This window comes from Pelodiscus sinensis, chromosome 11, assembly GCF_052426305.1.
Source record: "Pelodiscus sinensis isolate ZL-2025 chromosome 11, ASM5242630v1, whole genome shotgun sequence".
Taxonomy (NCBI): domain Eukaryota; kingdom Metazoa; phylum Chordata; order Testudines; family Trionychidae; genus Pelodiscus; species Pelodiscus sinensis.
Genome location: NC_143062.1, coordinates 10,177,466 through 10,196,667, shown reverse-complemented (window position 1 = coordinate 10,196,667; position 19,202 = coordinate 10,177,466). Strand labels below are relative to the sequence as shown.

Here is a 19,202-nt window from a genome sequence, read left to right as displayed (position 1 = left end):
TGCCTCACACCTCTCCCCTCTTTCGCTGGCATCGCTGAGGAACACATACTGAGGAACACCGTCAGGCCTTATCTAAATAGGAGCCGAGTAGAACAGAAAACCAGTCTGGCTGCCCAAATTCCTGCAGGAGGGATGTGAGGTGCTAAGAAAACAATTCCACCTACCACAGCTCTTCAGGCTGAAACAGCTGCTTTTGTGGCATTGGCAGGTGGTCAGCTCCTCGGGCCCGCGCTGCAAGACACGCCACTCGCTTCCTGTTCTCCGAGCACGTCCCCACAGGCCAGTTAGGAGGCCAGGATGAATGTGCACAAAGCCGTCAGGCCAAAACGCGCAGCCCAATTGCAGTTCAGACTCCCAGGCCAATCCAATTGAGCATGGAACAAACAGAGGACATGCTGGCATGTGGTGCCGCCCCGGGCCCGAACACCTCCAACCTGGTTCCAGAAAAGCAGTGTATGCGCCACAGCCAATCTCAGTACCAGGGACTGGACGAGGCTCAAGAAATTCATGAAGAGGAATGGAGATTTCACCTCAAGGCCAATGATTTGAATGGTCCCCAAGAGCAGCAACTATGGCAGGGATGTACTGTAGTAGGGTTCTCAAGTGGGTTTGGGCATTGGACCCCTAGGGACACCAGGGTTATGAGGTCAAGTCCTGTCCACCTGGGAGCATCACCACCAGCTACCCCATTAGAAAAGCAGGATAAAGGATTCCCAGGAGGTGGAGAGGAAATCACAACAATTCCTGATGAGGAAAAGACACAGCTCCTCTCTTTGACACCTGGGGAAGTTCATTTGATGTGACTAAAACCTAGGATTTGGTGGACGGCTTTTTTATACGTGTGCCGCCTGTGATTGTGTGGCACGGAACCGCTCAGCGTTGTGGCGTGTACCGTGACACGGCTTGCTTTAAATGGTTCTGTATCATGGTGGCTTTGTGGCAGCTGTAGTAGGACTGTGTCGGCTCTCTACAGTGGTGTTGGGGCCACTCCAAGAATTCGGTAAGTGATCAAGGGCTGCACTCTTCCAGGATATTAATGGAGGACGTGCAGGGGCGGGGATGGAGGCTGGGTGCAGAAGGGAGGTTGGGGTTGAGGATTGGAGGTGCAGGGTCCAGGACGAGGGATGGGTGCAGGAGAGGTTCTGAGCTGGAGGAGGGATGGAGGAGGGATGCAGAGTCTAGGAAGGGGTTGTGACCTGGGACAGGGATGCAGGAAGGGGTGCAGAGGATTCAGGGAAAGAGAGGAGGTGGGGAGCCAGAGACAGGCTCTGGCAGGAGGGCAGCTCCTGGCCAGCAGCCCAGTGGGACCCTCAGTCAATGGGACCCACAGATAGGTATGCTGCTCAACACGGCTGCCTGTGGGGGCCATGTACTGCTGTCTGTGCTCCATGCACGCTTTGGGGGAGGGGGCTTCACGCACTGCCTGAGCCTGAAACATGCCCCAGGCAGTTCCTATTGGCCAGTTTCCAGCCAATGGGAGCTGCAAGAATATGCTTGGGGCAGAGGCAGTGTGCAAAGATCCCCCCCCCCAGTGCACATGGCAAGCAGAGAGCACATGACCCCTGCAGTGAACCGCATGAAGCACCTTGTAGGGGTGCAGCAGCCAGGGAACCTGCCTGAGGCTCCCACAGGGCCGGTGGCGGCAGGCCGGATCAGGCCCAAGGGCCGTATTTTGCCCACCCCTGACCTACAGGCTTATCTACACTTCACGCTGCGCCACTGCTGCACTTAGGGAAGATGCAACCTATGTTGAGGGGAGAGCTTCTCCCATTGGCATCGGCCCCCTGAGCAGGGTCATTATACGACAAACTCTTGTAGCGTAGACCAGAGCTGAGAGTTGTGACCGTCCGATGGCTGTTTATTGGCCCGTATGCAATGACCTGGAAGCCTTAATCCTGTCCCGTGTCACCAAGTCACAGCAGGCACTAGCTGGGTTTTCTTCCTCCTCGTCTCTGGGAAAAAACATGTTTGGGACAAAAATAAATGTCAGGTCTCCTTGCTCAAGGGCTTTGCTCATGTGGTGTCTGAGGAAGAGACTGTTACCGGACTCTGGGGCCAGAAAGAGAGCTGGCCGTAAGATGGAGAACTGAGACCTTCTTCCTCCTGTGACTCGGAATCATTTAGCAGATGGGAGGATGCAGGTCACTGCATCTCTCTGTCTGGCTAATGCAGAGGCAGTAGCATGCAGTGACCAGCCCAGGCCCTCCAAACAGATGGAGGGAGGGTTGGTGGTGTGGTGCTTAGCATGGCTGCATTCCAAGCAGTCGCTCTGGTTTCAATTCCTAGCCAAAGTAGGCTCTAACTCAGCTGTTCCCTTTCTGGTCTGCTTTGGGCAGGGGGTTGGACTCAAGGACCCCAAGGGTAGGGTACTAAGGGTACATCTACACCGCACCGCTATTTCAGGATACCAGAGTATCCCAAAGTAGCTATCCCACGTCTTCACAGCAAGCCCGTTACTTCAGGCTCGCTATTCTGATGTCCCTGAAAACCTCATTCCACAAGGAGTAAGGGACGTTTCAGAATAGCAGGTTATTTCCAAATTTGGTGCTGTGTAGACAGCCCAAATGACGAAATAAGTTATTCTGAAACAGCATCGAAATAAGATATGAAATTTGCATAGTTCAAATTGTGTATCTTATGTGGAGTGATGGTGCAGTGTAGACGCACCGCACCCTAAGAGTATGTCTACACTTGCACCCTCTTTCGATAGAAGGATTCAAATGCAGACATTCAAAATTGTAAATGAAGCCGGATTTAAATATCCCGTGCTTCATTTGCATATTCGCGTTATGGTGCTATCTCGAAATAGCGCTATTTCGAAATAACAGATGCTGTTAAGACGCAGTGATTTTGAGAGAAAACCCTTCTCTCGAAATAACCCTTATTCTTCATACAATGAGGTTTACCAATTGTTTGTTCCTATTTTGTTTTCCATCTCTTTCTCTCCCCATCCCCCTCTTCCTCTGCTATTTATTTGTACCCTGGACCCCTTGTTCCATTTATCTGAAGAAGTGGGTTGTGCCCACAAAACCTCATGATATCTTCTACATGTTTTGTTAGTCTCTAAGGTGCTGCAGGACCATTCATTGTTTTTTACGTTTTTTCATACACAAGCAGGTGAGGCAAAGATGAGTTTCTGCTAAGAGAATGTCTATCAATCCTCACTCACGGGAAGCCACCGTCCCCAAGTGTTGGGTGGGGAAGAGGTAACATGGTAGGAAGAAGCATAAAAACTAACTTGACGGAAACAAGGAACAGATGCATTAACTATCTTGCCACAGACCTAAGTTCCTCGAGATTTATTTTTCTTTTGTCTGCAACAGCATGGGACCTCCTCTGGGTGAAAGCAACACACATAAAGTCCAGTTTTGGAAGTTGGGAGAAAGCTCAGACTGGACCTTGGGACCAATTTTGCATTTCTCTTCCATGAGGCCTCGCTAGGACGCCAAGCTGCCGATCCTGTTAGAATATCTGCCTGGCTGAGGAAGATACAGACAATGCGGAAGAACATCCTTGTAATTTTAAATTGGAGGTGCAAGTTCTTGTTTTAGAAGCTTCCTGTATACATAACGTGTGACCCACCACTGTGATGGACTCATTAGCAGCTTCCTTGCATTTATGCTAAGGGTGATAAGTCACCAAAGCCAATGCTCTCCTACCCATATCAAATAGCCTGACTTTAGACACTCTCTCTATCAAGAGTAACATCCTCTGGTTGCACAATCTTGGAAATAACTGCCCTTTGAGATTTATCGTCACAAACTTCTCATTTTTAATAATTATGTTCCCGATTGACCCAGGCTCTGCTTAAATGTCTGCCTCCCTCTTAGGCTATGTCTAGACTGCAAGCCTCTTTCGAAAAAAAGTGTCTAGACTACAACCAGTAATTTCGAAAAAGCACAATTTGCATTACATAACGCCTTTTTTCGAAAGAGCACTTTTGAAAAAAGGCGTTCTTCCTCGTAAAACGAGGTTTTCCGCTGTCGAAAAAACTGCCGCGTTCTTTCAATTTATTTTCGAAAGAACGCAACAGCAGTCTAGACGAAGGGGATTTTTTTTTTAAAAAGGCCACTTTTTTTGAAAAAAACTGTAGTCTAGACACACTCTTATAGTGTGTCCTGATTGGTTTGATTGGTTGGTTGGTTGGTTGGTTGGTTGGTTGGTTGGTTGGTTGGTTAAATCTCAACTCCAAACCAACTGTTTTTGTAATATGTTTGGCCTGAATTTTCCAATCTTTTTACTAAGAACTCCAGCTTCTGCCCTGAGCTCCGTGTGCAACTGATCCCAACAGGCAATGAGCCGCTTGCATAGGTAAGGGTAGAATTTGCCCCACAGAAGCTGATGTCCATTGACACAGAACAAGGAATTGCTTTGGAAAGGAATATTAATAAAGCCGGATTTTAAAGGAAATGGGGGAAGCAGAGGGAAAAAGGAGGTGATTAACTGGATTTTCTCCAGGCTTCTAGTCACCCATCCATAAACAAATCCTCTGAAGGCCCTAACGAAGTAGATATTTATGTTAATATTACAGTAACTGCATCATTAGGGCCCATTGTGCTAGGTGCTGTACAAACACAAGATGCAAGATGCAGCCCCTGCCCCAAAGACCTTACAATCCAGAGGGCAGAAAACAGGATAAATTACTTCCCCAAGGTGGCAAAAAAGGAAACAGGAGCCAAGACTCCTGGCTTGCAGGCCCAGACGCTGGGTATCAGACCACACTGCCTCTCGCTGCAAAGCCCTCATTTAAAAGGTGCTACAGCGGTGCAAAATTAAGGGCCTAGGTCGCAAATGTGGGTTTTGCTACAAATGGGGACGGAAGCACAAAAACCATAAAAATATGGTAGTATATCAGGGACCTGCCCCACCATTGTGTTACTTCGGGCATAGGGAGCTGTAGCTCCCCTGAAGAGTATGCTGGTGTGGAACTGAAGCAATGCACATTTTTTATGTCCTCCTGGAGATTTTCTAAAATTGTGTGTGCGTGCATGTGTGCGTGCGTGCGCGCGCGCGTTGGTGTATGTGTGTGTGGGTGGGTGTTTGTGTTGTGTTTTGAAAATTAAAAGGCTACAGACATCTTCAAAACGGATCAATTTAAAACAAAACGAGAGGGGGTTTTTTATATCCAGTTATTTCTTCTTTCTCTGCCTCTATTTCCCTCCTCTCCCCTTCCCCAAGTCTTTGTCGTATCAATTTCAGTTGTAAGCTCTTTGGGGCAGTGTAGACTCAAACATTCCACTGGGGTGTGTCTACACTACAGTTTCTCACACTCTGTCTGTACAGCACCTGGAACAGGGGGCCCAAAGGTCCAGTAGAACTACCCATAATGGTTTCCAGTACTCGACTCAAGTGCTCCTGCTCACTTTTGTTGTTTTCCAATTACACATTTTTTTTCCTCCCCCCCCCTTTTTTTTTTTTTTTTAAATGTAGAGCTTTCTCTGCCCTTTGCTTTCAGGAAATCAACTCAGGCTTCAGTTTTCAACAAGGCTCTGGGCAGGGGCAGGGGTCCTCCATGCAAAGTCACAACCTTAGTCATTGGCTTTCTAAAGGAAATAGTGACTACTGGTGCTTGTCTAAGAATGGCTACTCCTGTCATTCTCAGACTGGTTCTCTTGCCTACCCCCTGTCAGAAATTTTCATGTTTTCATTGAAAACTCAAAATCCCACCAAATTTTGGCCTAACATGGACGTCATAGTGCCTTATGGGAGGAGCTGTTTGCTCACGTCCCCATTCTCCTCTGTGGCCAGGGCTCTCTGGATAGATCACGACCCTTATAATGCCTTGGTCTCCCTTCTCAGGACACTGAGGCATGATAGGAGATGCATCGGGAAGTCCCTAGGTGCAGGTTTTGGTAAAATCATTTTAACCACAAAAATGTAAATTTCCGATGGAAAGCAGACACATTTCACACAATATTTAATTTTGTCAAAAAACCCCAAACACAACAATTTTCCTTTGAAAAAACATTGTGATCAACATTTTTCAACCAGTCCTAGTGATGAATCATGAAGGACTAGTCCAACATACCTTATCCCTAGAGACTACTCATTCATGTCATTCAAGGGTATCACAATGTAGCCCATGATACACATTCAGCAAAGAGACCTAGGCTACCTCTACACTGGCACGTTCTCATGCAAGAACTCTTTTCCAGAGGAGTTCTTCTGCAAAAACTCTTCCAGAAGAGAGGGTCTACACTGGCATGTGCTTTTGCGCAAGAGATGTGCTTTTGTGCAAGAGCATCCATGCCAGTGTAGACGTTCTCTTGCGCAAGAAAGCTCTGATGGCCATTTTAACCATAAGCTTTCTTGTGCAAAAAATTCATGTTGCCTGTCTACACTGGCCTCTTGTGCAAGAACAGTTGCGCAAAAGGACTTATTCCTGAGCGGGAGCGTCAGAGTTCTGGCGCAAGAAGCCCTGATTTCATGCATTAGAACGTCAGTTTACTTGCACAAGAACACGCGGCCAGTGTAGACAGGCAGCAAGTTTTTGCGCAAGAGTGGCTGCTTTTGCTTGAGATCGCACCAGTGTAGACACAGCCAAAGAATGGAAAACCGAAGTGTGCATCTAATCACTCCCGTTTACAGTTACGATGATTAGTAACAGGAGGCAAACAATTCAAGATGAAGCTTTTTTTTAAGAAGAAGAAGAAGAAGAAGAAGAAGAAGAAGAAGAAGAAGAAGGAGAAGAAGCTAACATCCTCTCAAGCATTCTGCTGCAGTGCTAGGGTAGTTCTACATTACACAGACTCATAGGATAGAAACAGCCTGTGTAGACAGAAATTTGCTTGTGGGTGTAGGAAAACCACCTCCCCGAACACCATTTTGCTATGTCAGTGGAAACCCTCCTCCAGCAACACAGCTCTGTCTACATTGGGAGCAGTCAGTCAGCGCTGTCATTTTTACACAGCTCTGAAAAGCTAGGCCAATGGAGCTTTTTGGTGTAGACCAAACCTTAAGGCTGGTCTATACTTAAACATTAGATAGAAGAGTCAATGACATTCATGAGGTAGAAAAATCATAGAATCCCAGGGTTGGAAGAGACCTCAAGAAATCATCAAGACCAGCTCCCTGCCCAAAGCAGGACCAATCCCAACTCAATCAACCCAGCCAGGGCTTTGTCAAGCCAGGACTTTAAAAAGCTCTAGGGAAAAAGAGTCCACCCCCTCCCTAGGGAACCCATTCCAGTGCTTTACCACCCCCTTAGTGACGTTGCTTTTCCTAATATCCAACCTAGACCTCCCCCTCCACTCGCAGCTTGAGACCATTGCAAAGCAAAGTGCTGAGTGACATAGTTAGACCAACCTAAGATCTCGTGTAGCCGACACTAGATCAAGAGAAGAATTCTAGCCACCACCTCCCAGGAGGTAAATCTACTCCCACGGCACAGAACCCGCCCCATTGCCATAGTAGGTGAGCCATTGTAAAGTTTTTTGTGTAAGCAGAGCGTTAGAAAACCCCAAGCAGACTTGTAGTAGCACCCAAGACTACACTACCAAAATTTGTTGACAAAACTTATGTCAACACCCAAAAGCCGACAAAACAAAAATGGCCGGAGGGCATTCACATTTGCTCCCTCTATCGACAGATCAAGCTCACCTTGGAGGCACTCTGGGGAGCCGACAGACTCATCAGGCACCAGGGCAATGCAGTGGAGGCTAGCTCCACACCCCCAAAAGGGGCAGGCCTCAGGTTGGGGCAGGGCTGGGAACTGGCCTCCTCAGGCAGCCCTCAACGCTGCCTGGAGCACATCACATGGGGCTCTGGAGGCAAGATAAGGGGCCCCAGACTCCATGGCTGTGTCTAAACTTGCCAGCTGTCTGCACTGGCCGCTTGAATTTCCGCAAGAACACTGACGATCTCATGTAAGAAATCGGTGCTTCTCGCGGAAATACTATGCTGCTCCCGTTCGGGCAAAAGTCCTTTTGCGCAAAGCTTTTGTGCAAAAGGGCCAGTGTAGACAGCTCAGATTTGTTTTGCGCAAAAAAGCCCCGATCGTGAAAATGGTGATCACACGAAATGGTGAAAATGGGGCTTTTTTGCGGAAAAGCGCATCTAGATTGGCACAGACGCTTTTCTGCAAAAAGTGCTTTTGTAGAAAAGCATCCGTGCCAATCTAGACGCTCTTTTCCGCAAATGCTTTTAACGGAAAACTTTTCCGTTAAAAGCATTTGCGGAAAATCATGCCAGTCTAGACGTAGCCCATCTGTTCCCACTGCCACAGTAGCAGCTGCTGTGAGCCCTGAGCCCATGTGAACCACTGACACCCAAAGCAGTTGCCCTTTTTGCCCCCTGTTGATGAGCCTGGAGGCACCACAGTGGGAGCAATGCACCGTGGGTATGTATCCCACCCTGCAGTGTTGTGGGAAGGCAAAGCTGATCACATCTTGGGATACCCTCTAAGTTCTCCCACAGCCGCCTCAGCTGTGAGAAGTGGTATCATGAGTAGCTCTGTGAGCGCTCCGTGCTGAAGAATGTCAAAGCAGCACAGCAGCCTGACCCCTGCCCTCTGCTCCCTGCCGCACCCGTCTGCCTGCTGCTGTGTTCCCAGTGCAGGGCAGAACGGGAGCACTCCAACGATTTTGCTCTTTGCTTGTTCCACAAAAGGCACAGCGCACTCAGCTGTTAGATGCTTCCTGGAGCTTTGAAAGAGAGGAGAGCAGAGCAGCAGAGATCAAAACACTGAGAAGAGCAATCAAGCCAGGCATTGTGGGACACTGGAGGAAGCCAGTTCTGGCGACAAAACAGCAGTGTGTACGCTAGCTCTTTGTCGACAATAAAGGGAGGGGAAAAGTAAAAAAAATCTCTCCTGGGGTGGAATTTTTTGGTTGCCAAAACTGGGCATTTTTCCTAACAAAGTCGCATTGTGGTGCATACGCTCTCGCTGTTTTTTGGCGACAAAACTTGGTAGTGTAGACAAGGCCTCACGGTGAAATCGACTCCAACTAGAAAGTTGCCCAGGCACAAAATGAGGCAAATGTAAATGCGAAGACTGTAAGTGAGGGCTGAAAGTAAAGGCGATTGTTTCAATGCTTTCCATATGAATAGCCGCCCTCATGTATCCAGAACAGAGGTAAGGAAACAGGTTCTCCTTTTAAACATAGGGGCCAGACCCTCAGTAGGGGAACATCCAAGCAGCCCTACTGAAGATCAATGCCAAGTCACACCTGCTGAGAATCTGACTCTGGCTTGTGGTTTCTCTCAGCAGTATCTCGGCAAGTCATGTTTAAAATTAAAATCATGTGGAGGCTGTGGTTTTAATAAGATACTCTTCAATGCCAAAAGAGTAAAGGAAACGCCTCTCCATTGTAGCTTGCACTCAAGGCCGGAAAAGAACCAAGGCATCATTGCATCAAATCCTTTGCAGGGAGTCGCATTGGATAATTTGTCTCTTCTTTCTGGAAGGAGCTGGTGGCTGGGATGACAGTTGCGGAGTTTAATGTTTCCTCACACTCAGCCAACAGCCTAGTGTACATCCGGGAAGGAGCAGAGCTGAGCACAGAAAAGGACAGCCAGATGTTACAGCCTGACAGATCACCCATAGCACCACTTCTCTCCTGCGGTACTAATTCAGAACATTAGGCGTGGAGGCATTGGTCAATGAAGAAAGAGCAGCATGTGAGCAGCCGTAAAAGCCTGATCAGTTATAAAAGAGTGTGCCAGGACCATCATAAATCCACTCTTCCCAGCAGGCTTTGAGACCAGGTTCCTGCAGCTGATAGAACATTCAGCAATGGATCCTGGGATGAAAAGGACTTTCGAAATTTGTTCCTTGATGATCGAGTAATTTCCAGAGGGCCATGCCAGAGTTCAGGTGCCTGCTCATACCTTTAAAAGAGATTTCCTCCGCCTCTTCCCCCTCTGGTTAGCCAGAGTAACCCACATGGGCTGAGCAAGATTGTGCTCCGCCAACATGAATGAAAAAACAATCAGGGACGGTCACCGTTTTGGGATCCAAGTCTGCAGCCCGCTCATTGCTTTCCTCCCCTTCCTCCAAGTCTGAGTTAGGCCTGGCCTCGCCATGGAGCCCAGCTGGTCTGGTTTCAGTGGGAGCTCAGGCTGCCTCAGGGTCAGGCCCAAGGCCATCGCTAATTCTGTGCTGAAGTGGGTGGAAGCTTTTCCATTCCAGGTCTGAGCAATGTCATCATTGCAACAGGCACAGGGAGCCATGCAACGCCTCTATCATTACCAAGCCATGGGAAGCCATGTGGGCAGCCAGCTGTATCCTTGCCCTAAGCCTCAGCAGCATTGCTCAATGAACCCGAGTGGAAGTGATTAGCAGGTGGTGGCAGCCTCTTCCCACACTGAACGCGCGGCGCGAGTCCTGTGGAATCATGCTCTTCCCGATTGCAACACGGGAAGTTGCGTTTTACGTGGATTGGGAAAGGCAGCAGCAGCAACACCAGTGGCGGGGTTGAAAAGAAGAGGCTGAGAGATGAATATATCTATATTTTAAAATCCTGGGAGCGTCTCCAAGAATTGGGAGTCAGAGGGTTGGCGTGCAGGGACTAGCTAATACTACAGTCATCAGGGCAGGCTTTTACTCCAAGGCTAAACGGGACATTCTGGCTTATGCAAGCAGCAATTAAAGATAAGGAAAGGCAGCCACACTCCGGAGCCAGAGGGGAATCTTGTTACAGCCACAGAGATAGCCAGCAAGGGGGACAAACCAAAAATGGGCCAATCCTACTCATCAGAGACAGCTTTCTAAGCTCAAAGCAAACACCCAAAGACTAGCAGCGCATTTGTTCGTAAGCGTCCTAGGAGGGCTATCCCACCGCTCCCTGCACGGGTGGGACTGGAACCCACCACGCTGCCCTCCCCATGTGAACATCCTATCCCACAGCAGAACCCACCCCTCTGCCCTCTCCAGGTGAACGCCCTATCCCCCAGGCCACACCAGAACCCGGCTCTTTAATTTTCCAGTACTAGAGACTAATTATTCTGCATTGAAGACCAAACTCATGAATGGGCTCCAAAAGTTCACCAACTTTAGGGCAAGCTGCGGAGCTGGTGGAAACAGCTCTATAGCTGTATTGCCAGGGAAATGGAATGCATGCAAACAGTGTGTGTTTTCATACAGCTAAATGTGTGTGTATACATCTAGCAACAAAGGATGCGGGAAGCAGGGACTCGAACGGATTTGGAGGTTGTGTGGCTGATCAGCTGCACATAAGTTTCCATTGGAAAGAGCCGATGTGATCCCGGGGGGCTAAACAGGGGAGTCTAGCGTAGAAGTCGAGAGGTTGTTTTACCTCTGGATCTGGGGACTGGAATGCGGTGTCCCGTTCCAATGTGCACGGTTCACGAAGGATGCGGATAACGTGGAGCGCGGTCCAAGAGGACCCATGAGGATAATGAAAGGATAAGAAAACAGGCTTTACGGCGATAGCCTCCATGAGCACAATCTAACAACAAGAAGGTTCAAGGGGTTACTTGATTATAGTCAATAAGTATCTACGTGGGCAACAAATATTTAATCACCGGCTCTTTAATTTAGTAAACAAGGTGTAGCGCAGTCCGATGGCTGGAAGCTGAAGCTAGAAACATTCAGACAGTAAAAGGGGTGTGCATTTTGACAGTGAGGATAATTAACCATTGGGACTACTTACAAGGGACATGGTGGATTCTAGAGATTATTCTAGAGACGTTCTATGCCATATTATACAGGAAGTCAGACTAGCTAATCAGGGGGACGATTCTGGTGTTGGGGTCTATGAGTCCATGAGATCAGTTTTGCTTTCTGGATCTTGTCCTCAAACTCTTCGATGCCTGTCCATTCCATACGGCACCTTTGGGAGTGTGTGCACCACTTGGTAAGGAACCAGAAGCCTATGTGTATCACGTACGAAAAGGCCAATGCATCTCTGTTGATGTCCAAGCTGCAGGATTCATCAGATTGCCTTTCACAAAGGAGATATCCAGATTTTGCCTTTTATTTCTAAAAGCCTGTGCGTAAATCTCAGCCACACAGCTTTGATTTCGAGATGATTTATAAGCTTCATCTGCTTCAGGAAATAGATTCACAAATCAGGCTAATAAATTCTAAATACAAAGCCTGGATCTTTGAGCCCAACCCCCACTCACGTCTTGTATTTATTTTTTAATTTTACTTTATACTTGGACTGTGAATAGACAATTTATAAATCTAATCTTCCAAGCCTTGTCAGGCAGATGGGAAGAACCATGTGAAACATAGTGATGAGGCTGTAGAGTTTGTGTGGGAAAGGACATTCAGCACCCCACAAATTGTGCAAAATAGTTGGGTTTTGTTTTGATGCTGCTCTTTTACACACTCTTCCCCCTCCCTGCCAAGCGTTAAAGTGCCCAAAAATAAAATTCGCAAGATTTCACCTGGGAGAGAGGCCCAGCAGGAGCTAAAATAACTTAGACTGTGGTCTACACTTATCAATTAGACGGGAGTAGCTACATCACTCAGGGCTGTGAAAAAAACTTCACTTCCTGTGCTGCATAGTTAAGTCGACCTGCCCCCGGTGTACACACACATCGGTCAGCAGAAGAATTCTACTGTTGACCCAGCCATTGCTTCAAAGAGAGCTGGATTAAGTCCATTGATAGAAAAAACCCTTCCATCAAAGTATGTGTCTACAGCAAGATGCTACAGCAGAACCAGTTATTGCATCATGGGCTAGGCACACCCAAGGACTTGTCTATCCTTTGGATTCAGAAATCATGGCCTAAACTGAGTGGTAAAGAGCATCCCGACTCCCTGCAATTTAAGGTTTCAGGTGTCTGGTTTTCAACTGGCATACCTGGTCAAAAAGGGATCCTGGTGGCTCTGCTCGGCACTGCTGACCGGGCCATATAATCTCTGCTTGGTGGCATAGCACGGGACCCAGTGCTAAGACAGACTCCCTACTTTCCTGGGCTCTGCATACTTCCCAGCAGGGGCCTCCAGGTGCTGACCCGGCAGCTCCCATTGGTTGCAGTTCCCAGGCAATGGGAGCTATGGAGCTGGCACTTGGTGGCAGGAGCAGCGTGTGGCTCCTGTTGGCCAGGAACCGTGACCAATGGGAGCTGCAGGGTCAACACCTGTGGGTGTGAGGGCAATGTGCAGACGGAGCCTCCTTGTACCTAGGAGCTACAGTAAGAGCCGCTGGGACTCTACACCTCCAACTCTCTGCACTACCCAGGAGCCCCCTCCTACACCCCACAGAGCCCTCCTCCCGCACCCCATCCCAGTGAAAGTGAATGAAGGTCAGGGACAGCAAGTGACAGAAGCAGGGCAGATGGAGTGAGCAGAGAAGGGGCTTCAAAGAAGGGGGATGGGGACGGGGCAAGGCTTTTCCGTGTTGTGCTATTACAAAGCTGGCAACCAGGGACATAGCATGGGGGCACAAAGGAACATGGATCCCCCCAATGACATGGGCAGGAGGAGCCAGGGGCCAGCCAGCAGGGCCAGAGTCCCTGGATGTCTGGGAGGACTAGCGGGGGGGCCTGGCAACGGCAGCAGGGGTATGGCAGCCCTGTACTCACCAGCAGCAGTGGACGAAGCGGAGCAAGGCAGCCCCAGCTCACTCTGCTCCCCCAGCGCATCATTTGGGGGAGGGAGGCAGGACCACCCCACACTCACTGATGGAAAGTGGAGCAACGTGGCAGGGGGAAGCAGAGCGAGCTGGACTCACGCTGCTCGACTTCTCCCGCTGCTGCTAGGGAGTGTGGGGCCCAGACCCCTGCTATTAGCATGAGCCCCCTGGGCTGCATCGAGAAAAGCGGCTGGGTGGGACACAGCAAGGGCAGGGCAGGATGAGGAGGGGGTGGGACCTGGAGTGGGGGATGGGTGTCTTCAACCTTCCCCAGGCTGGGAGGATTACATGGCCGGTGCCTTCCATGTCACCCCTAACCAGTGGGGATAAGAGAGCTGCAGCTACCAACGTGCCTATAAAAACAGAGCCCTTGTCAAGCAGACCAGGCCCAACCTGCAGGCTATGAACAGAGGAGTTTCTTTCGTGTTTTAGGAGGCTTCCTCTTTCAGGGCCCGGAACGCAAACACCACAGCGTTGGGCAAAACCTTGAGAACCACAAAGCCGGGCTGACCAGGCTGCCGAGTGCAGAGTAACAGCAGCAGAACAGGCCCAGTTTTTCCCACAACATTGCACACACTGTAATTACACTGGTTGTGCAAGCCACGGTGGCAGTTGCGCAGGAAGGAAATCAGTTACAAAAACGTCCGGCACAATTCACACACGCGGCGGTGGAAGGCTGGGCAGTCAATTGCAAACAGGTAGCTGGGGACATGGAAGGACATTACAACCTGAGGCAGATAAAGGGCTTTCTAACGCAACACGACATAAGCTTGGGCCCTGATTCTGCTCAGCTTTATGCCTGGGTTGTCATTTGCACTTCTGCAAAGACTGGTCATTTTCAAGCACTGAAGGAAACATTCGGATCATCTAGACCAGTGCTTCTCAACCAGGGTACAAGTACCCTTAGGGGAACTTGAGAGACGTCAGGGGGGTACGTCAACACAACTGAAATTTGGAGAACACTGTATTTTTGTTTTAAGTTTCACGGCACTTTATTATTTTTGTACTTTCTACACCCAAAAATGTCAACACCCGCCCGGCTACGATTAAGCTGTTTAAACAAATGTGTTGCAATGGTAGAAAAAAATTGTGTGTGTCTGAAAACTGTAGGTCAGGGGTTCCCAACCTTTTCAGTCCCCGTATCCCCTTGGCTTTTAGTAACATTCCCGTACCCCCTATTCAATATGAAAGGAAATAAATTCTGGATTCTAGAATCCACAACGTTTTCCACTCAATCTACTACTTTTGGACTATTTCAGTTAGGATAATCTAGTTATTTACCAAATATTCCCCGTATCCCCTTGACAAATTTCTCGTACCCCCTGGGGGTACGCATACCCCAGGTTGGGAACCCCTGCTGTAGGTACTGGGGATATTTTTTTTTTTTTGAAAAAGGGGTACTTTATTAAAAAAAGATTGATAATCACTTATCTAGACCGGGGTGAGGAACCACCAGCACTCTGGGCGCATGCAGTTTGTCAGGGTTAGCCCCTGATGGGCTGCCCGATGTTTGTTTACCTGATTGTCTGACCGCTCCCTGTTCTCAGTGGCCACGGTTCACCATTCGTGGCCGGGGGAAGCTGCGGGAGTCCACCATGCCTGGGGTTGCCGGATGGTTGAAACAAAAATACCAAACACCGCCCCCCGCCCCAAAAAAAAGGAACAGGGGAGAAGTTGAGCACTAAGACCCAGGGGAACTTGGTCAGCAGCCATTTTGTACTGGCAGCCTTGCAGAACCAGGTAAGGATGGGATCAGGGGCCCGGGGGTGTTGGGAGGGGGGAGGGGCGAGGCCGGGTGCTGAGTGTTTGTAGGGTTGCCAGGTGCCCGGCATTTTCGCCTCCTGGCCAGGGAAAAAGTATGGAGAGCTGCAGAGCCTTCTTTGTGAGTCTAATCTTAACATCTCTGTGGCCTTGCAGGACACGGGGGAGTTCCCTGAGGAGGGGCTGCCGATGGCCCCACTGATCTGTACTAAGAGAACATACTTGTCACCTCCAGGTCAGCAGGTCACATCTAGTGCGGCTCAGGAGCTGCCTAGAGGCGCTGGTATCTGTTGAACGATCTCCTTGGACTGGCTTGATTGAATCAGTTCAGTTCCTAGCAGGCCAGGGGGGTGAGTTATATGGGCCTGTGGAGCCCGGGGGCTCAGCTCCAACAAAGTTCAGGGCCGGGTCTCTCCTCTGGCCCCACTTGCCACCCCTGCACAATTTAAAAGGGTCCTGGAGTCCCCCACTAACCTCAGCAGTGCCGTGGGGCTCAAGTGGCTTCCTACCTGCTTGCTCTGCAGGTGGCTGCCAGCATGTACCTGGGGCCCCTGAATGTGGGGGGTGTCCCCAACTGTCGCCCCCCACCCCAAGCGTCCCTGCGGCCAGTGAGAGCTGCAGCATGGTGGTGCCTGTGGGCAGCAGTGCATGGAGATCCCTCAGCCCCTCTGCCTAGGAACTGCTGCCAGAGGAGGATGGGTCATGTTACAGGAGCAGCCCCAGAGAAGTGTCACAAACCTGCTCCCCTCCTGCACCCCCATCCTCTCCCCTCCATCACCTGCTGTCCCCAAACTCCCTTCCAGAGCCTGCACCCCCTCCTGTACCCTATCCCGTGCTTCAAACCAGAGCCTGCACTTTTGTGCACATGCATTCTGTGACTTCCATGACATAATTGGAGCTTTAGTAGTAACTATTAGTTCACTAGGGGTACATCTACACAGCAGCATTATTTCAGAAACATCCATTATTCCAAAATAACTATGTGAGCGTCTACACAGGTCACCTGTTATTTCAAAATAACGGGAGGCTTATTTTGGTGTTGGTAAACCTCATTCCACGAGGAATAAAGCCTCTTCTGAAATAGCTATTTCGGAATAGCAGTGGTGTGAACAATTCACTGCTGCTCTTTCGAAATACCTCCTCTCCCAGTGCAATTCAAAGTAATTACTCCCCAGTGCTTCCTGGGGCACTAAATCGAGGTAGTGCGTCCACATTAGGGGAGCCTGCTTCAGATTAATTTACAGGCTTCCTTGTCGTGTAGACGTGCTATTTCGAAATAAGCGATTTCGGAGTATTTCTTCCGGAATAATTTATTCTGAAATAATCATGTAGTGTAGATGTAGTCTAAGTAAAGTACAACTGTGGTCACAAAGCTGGAAAAAGACCTGATCCAAAAAATGCCAATTATTGTGCGTAGACTGGAAAAGGTGTATTAATTGATTGACTGGTGAAAAGCAAAAGTGAGAATTTCTATCTTGGATAAAGATTTGGGGGTTTGAAAAAGCGCACAGAAAAAAACCTACCCTTGAAAGTTGACTGAAACATTGTGAAGCTTCCATTTCTCCACTCTGCCTCCCAATGGAAAGTGGAAAAGTTTTGACCCAAACAAACAATGTCTCTGCGAGTTTGTTTTTTGGTCCAAAAAAGCCATTTTTCATCCAAACCAACCAACTACCCCATCCTGAGCCTGTTCCAGCCAGCTCTAGCCAGAACACAGCTCAGTGGGGATATGGATACATAGAGTAAGAGCAAAGAGAACAGGGTACGCTTTGGATGGTCTAATGAACTGACACTGGCAAGCAGAACCTGAGGCAAAGAAACTTTGCTCTGAGACACAGCAGCTCTGCCCAGAGACCAGGCACATCAAGCCATGACTTGAGTCCTCCTGAATAATTCCCACACCCATGCCTGTACATGAAAGCAGCAGAGATTGAAAGGAAGCATCATTGAGGCCTGAGCTATGCCATACCCTGTGCAATTATAACAGAGGTAAACATCTTATACAATCATGAGCCATAGCACCTAAGGCCTGAGGGATCCACCTCTTGTGAGAAGGTCATGACAGGAAACAAGAGGAGACTTTCACACCTAGGAAGCATTAACAATGGTACAGACTGATGGAGGAACCGACCTGGTGGCCCCATGTACAAGCAGCAGCACTACATTGAGAGTTTTCAGAGCAAGTCAAAGAGGAAGGGAGTGGGCCAGAGGGCGCAAACAATGGGATTATGGAACTTTTTACCTCATAAATATCAAGGCCAGAAGTGACCAATAGGATAATCTAGTCCAGCCTCCTGATACCGACTGGAGAACGTCATATTGTCACCCCTATCCGACACCCGGCAGAGACAGAGCCTCTCTTTTAGAGAGAAAGCACATCTTGTTCTACAGGCTTCAAGTGATGGCAAATCCACCATGTCTTTAGCAAATTGCTCTGTTGGTTCAATGTCATTGTTACCAGCTCGAATGCGGGCAGTAGCCTATACTGTGGTGTTTTGTGACTTGTTAAGCACCAGTGGGATCCATCATGGTGCAAAAGCATTTTCGTTCTTAAAATAAGTAAACAAACGCACACTCCTTGCCTGGGTGTGGTCTGGGGTCTGCCCTGCATAGGTATGGTGGATCTCCGCAGAGCTACTGACATACAGGTGTCCACAGTTCACAATGATCATCAGAGCCAGCATTGTTTCTAGCCATCTTGGAAGTTAGACAACTCTCTGGAAACTGTCCCTGCACAGCAGAGCTGCAGAGCGTTGTGGAGACAACATGACAACGTTTGCAGTGTAGCTGTTCCACGGATAAGCTGCGGACTTCACATTCCAGTGGATCTGGCACCAGCTCTGAAAATGTACCCTCCAACCTGTCAAAGAATAAATACATCCATGAGTACAGAGCCACTAAAATGGAACCTAAAGTGAGTCAGAAGTGTGCATGTCAAAATACACGATGTGGATACACAGCGCTTCATCCGAGGCCTGCAGAAACCTTTCCTTTAACTAGACGCCTATGACAGGACAATCTGAAAAAAGGCCCCGTCCCCACCACACCTAGTCCGGCCAACATCAGCTAGATCAAGGGCGCCGAGCCCGGTGAGATGGAGTCAGTTGACACAGGCTGTGAGGCGCAATGTCTCATTGCAGTGTGGATGTCCCCTAAGTGCCGAGGGGGCAGTTGGGTATCCACCCCTCAGGGACATTCAAGAGGAGTTGGGTTCTTAACTGTTCTTTGGGCCTTTGAAAATCCCTCCCTCAACTAGTAACCTCCGGCACCCCAGCTGGAGGCATAAGGAGCGCGACCCAACCTCCCGTTTGTGAGGCAAGGACTGTGGCGCTGTCAGAGGTCACCCAGGACACCCTCCACCGCAGTAAGTGGCCCACTGCACTGAGTAGGAGACAGGAGAGTTACCTGCCAGTGCCAGCATCTCCTGCTGCTGATTCTGGTTCATCAGCATGGATTCCTCTACCTAGATCCCTCAGGTTTGGCACCACATCGATGATAACAGAACTCGGGACGGGGCTACAGCTCACTCGAATAGAGGAGGAAGAATTCTTTCCCTATGCCACCGCGCCATTCCAATACCACTGCCACAGCCTGAATCTTTCCCGACCTTACTCTGCTGTCCACAAGTCCTTTCACCCTCTGCACAAACACAACCCAGCCCGTTGCACAATGGCTACCTCTGACCCTTCAACCTTCCTCCATTGTTACAGATTAGGGAGCAATGATACGATTAGGCTTGGAAAGTTTACATTTGGACTTCGCCTCCCCCCTCAGGCCTTCCCAACCACCATCATGGTTAAGTATTAACATTTATGAAAGGGAAATGGTACAAACAACAGGCCTTTCCGGACATGGGCCCACTTGGATTTACAGGTTTTAGGGGTATTTGGATCT

The 19,202-nt window shown here is 49.1% G+C and overlaps 1 long non-coding RNA gene across 2 annotated transcripts in view; it reads right to left on the bottom strand.

The window, feature by feature from the left end:
- Positions 1–18,995, bottom strand: part of LOC149523777 (uncharacterized) — a 40,749-nt gene extending 21,754 nt beyond the window's left edge. The window contains exons 1-2 of one of the 2 annotated variants that reach the window (XR_016350412.1): positions 18,714–18,955; positions 17,551–18,168 (exon numbers count right to left, since the gene is read on the bottom strand). This is a non-coding gene — a long non-coding RNA (uncharacterized LOC149523777). Of the gene's footprint in view, positions 1–6,657; positions 18,169–18,713 lie in introns of those variants that run through there. The other variant, XR_016350411.1, reaches the window with a different exon arrangement.
- Positions 18,996–19,202: the final 207 nt, after the last annotated feature.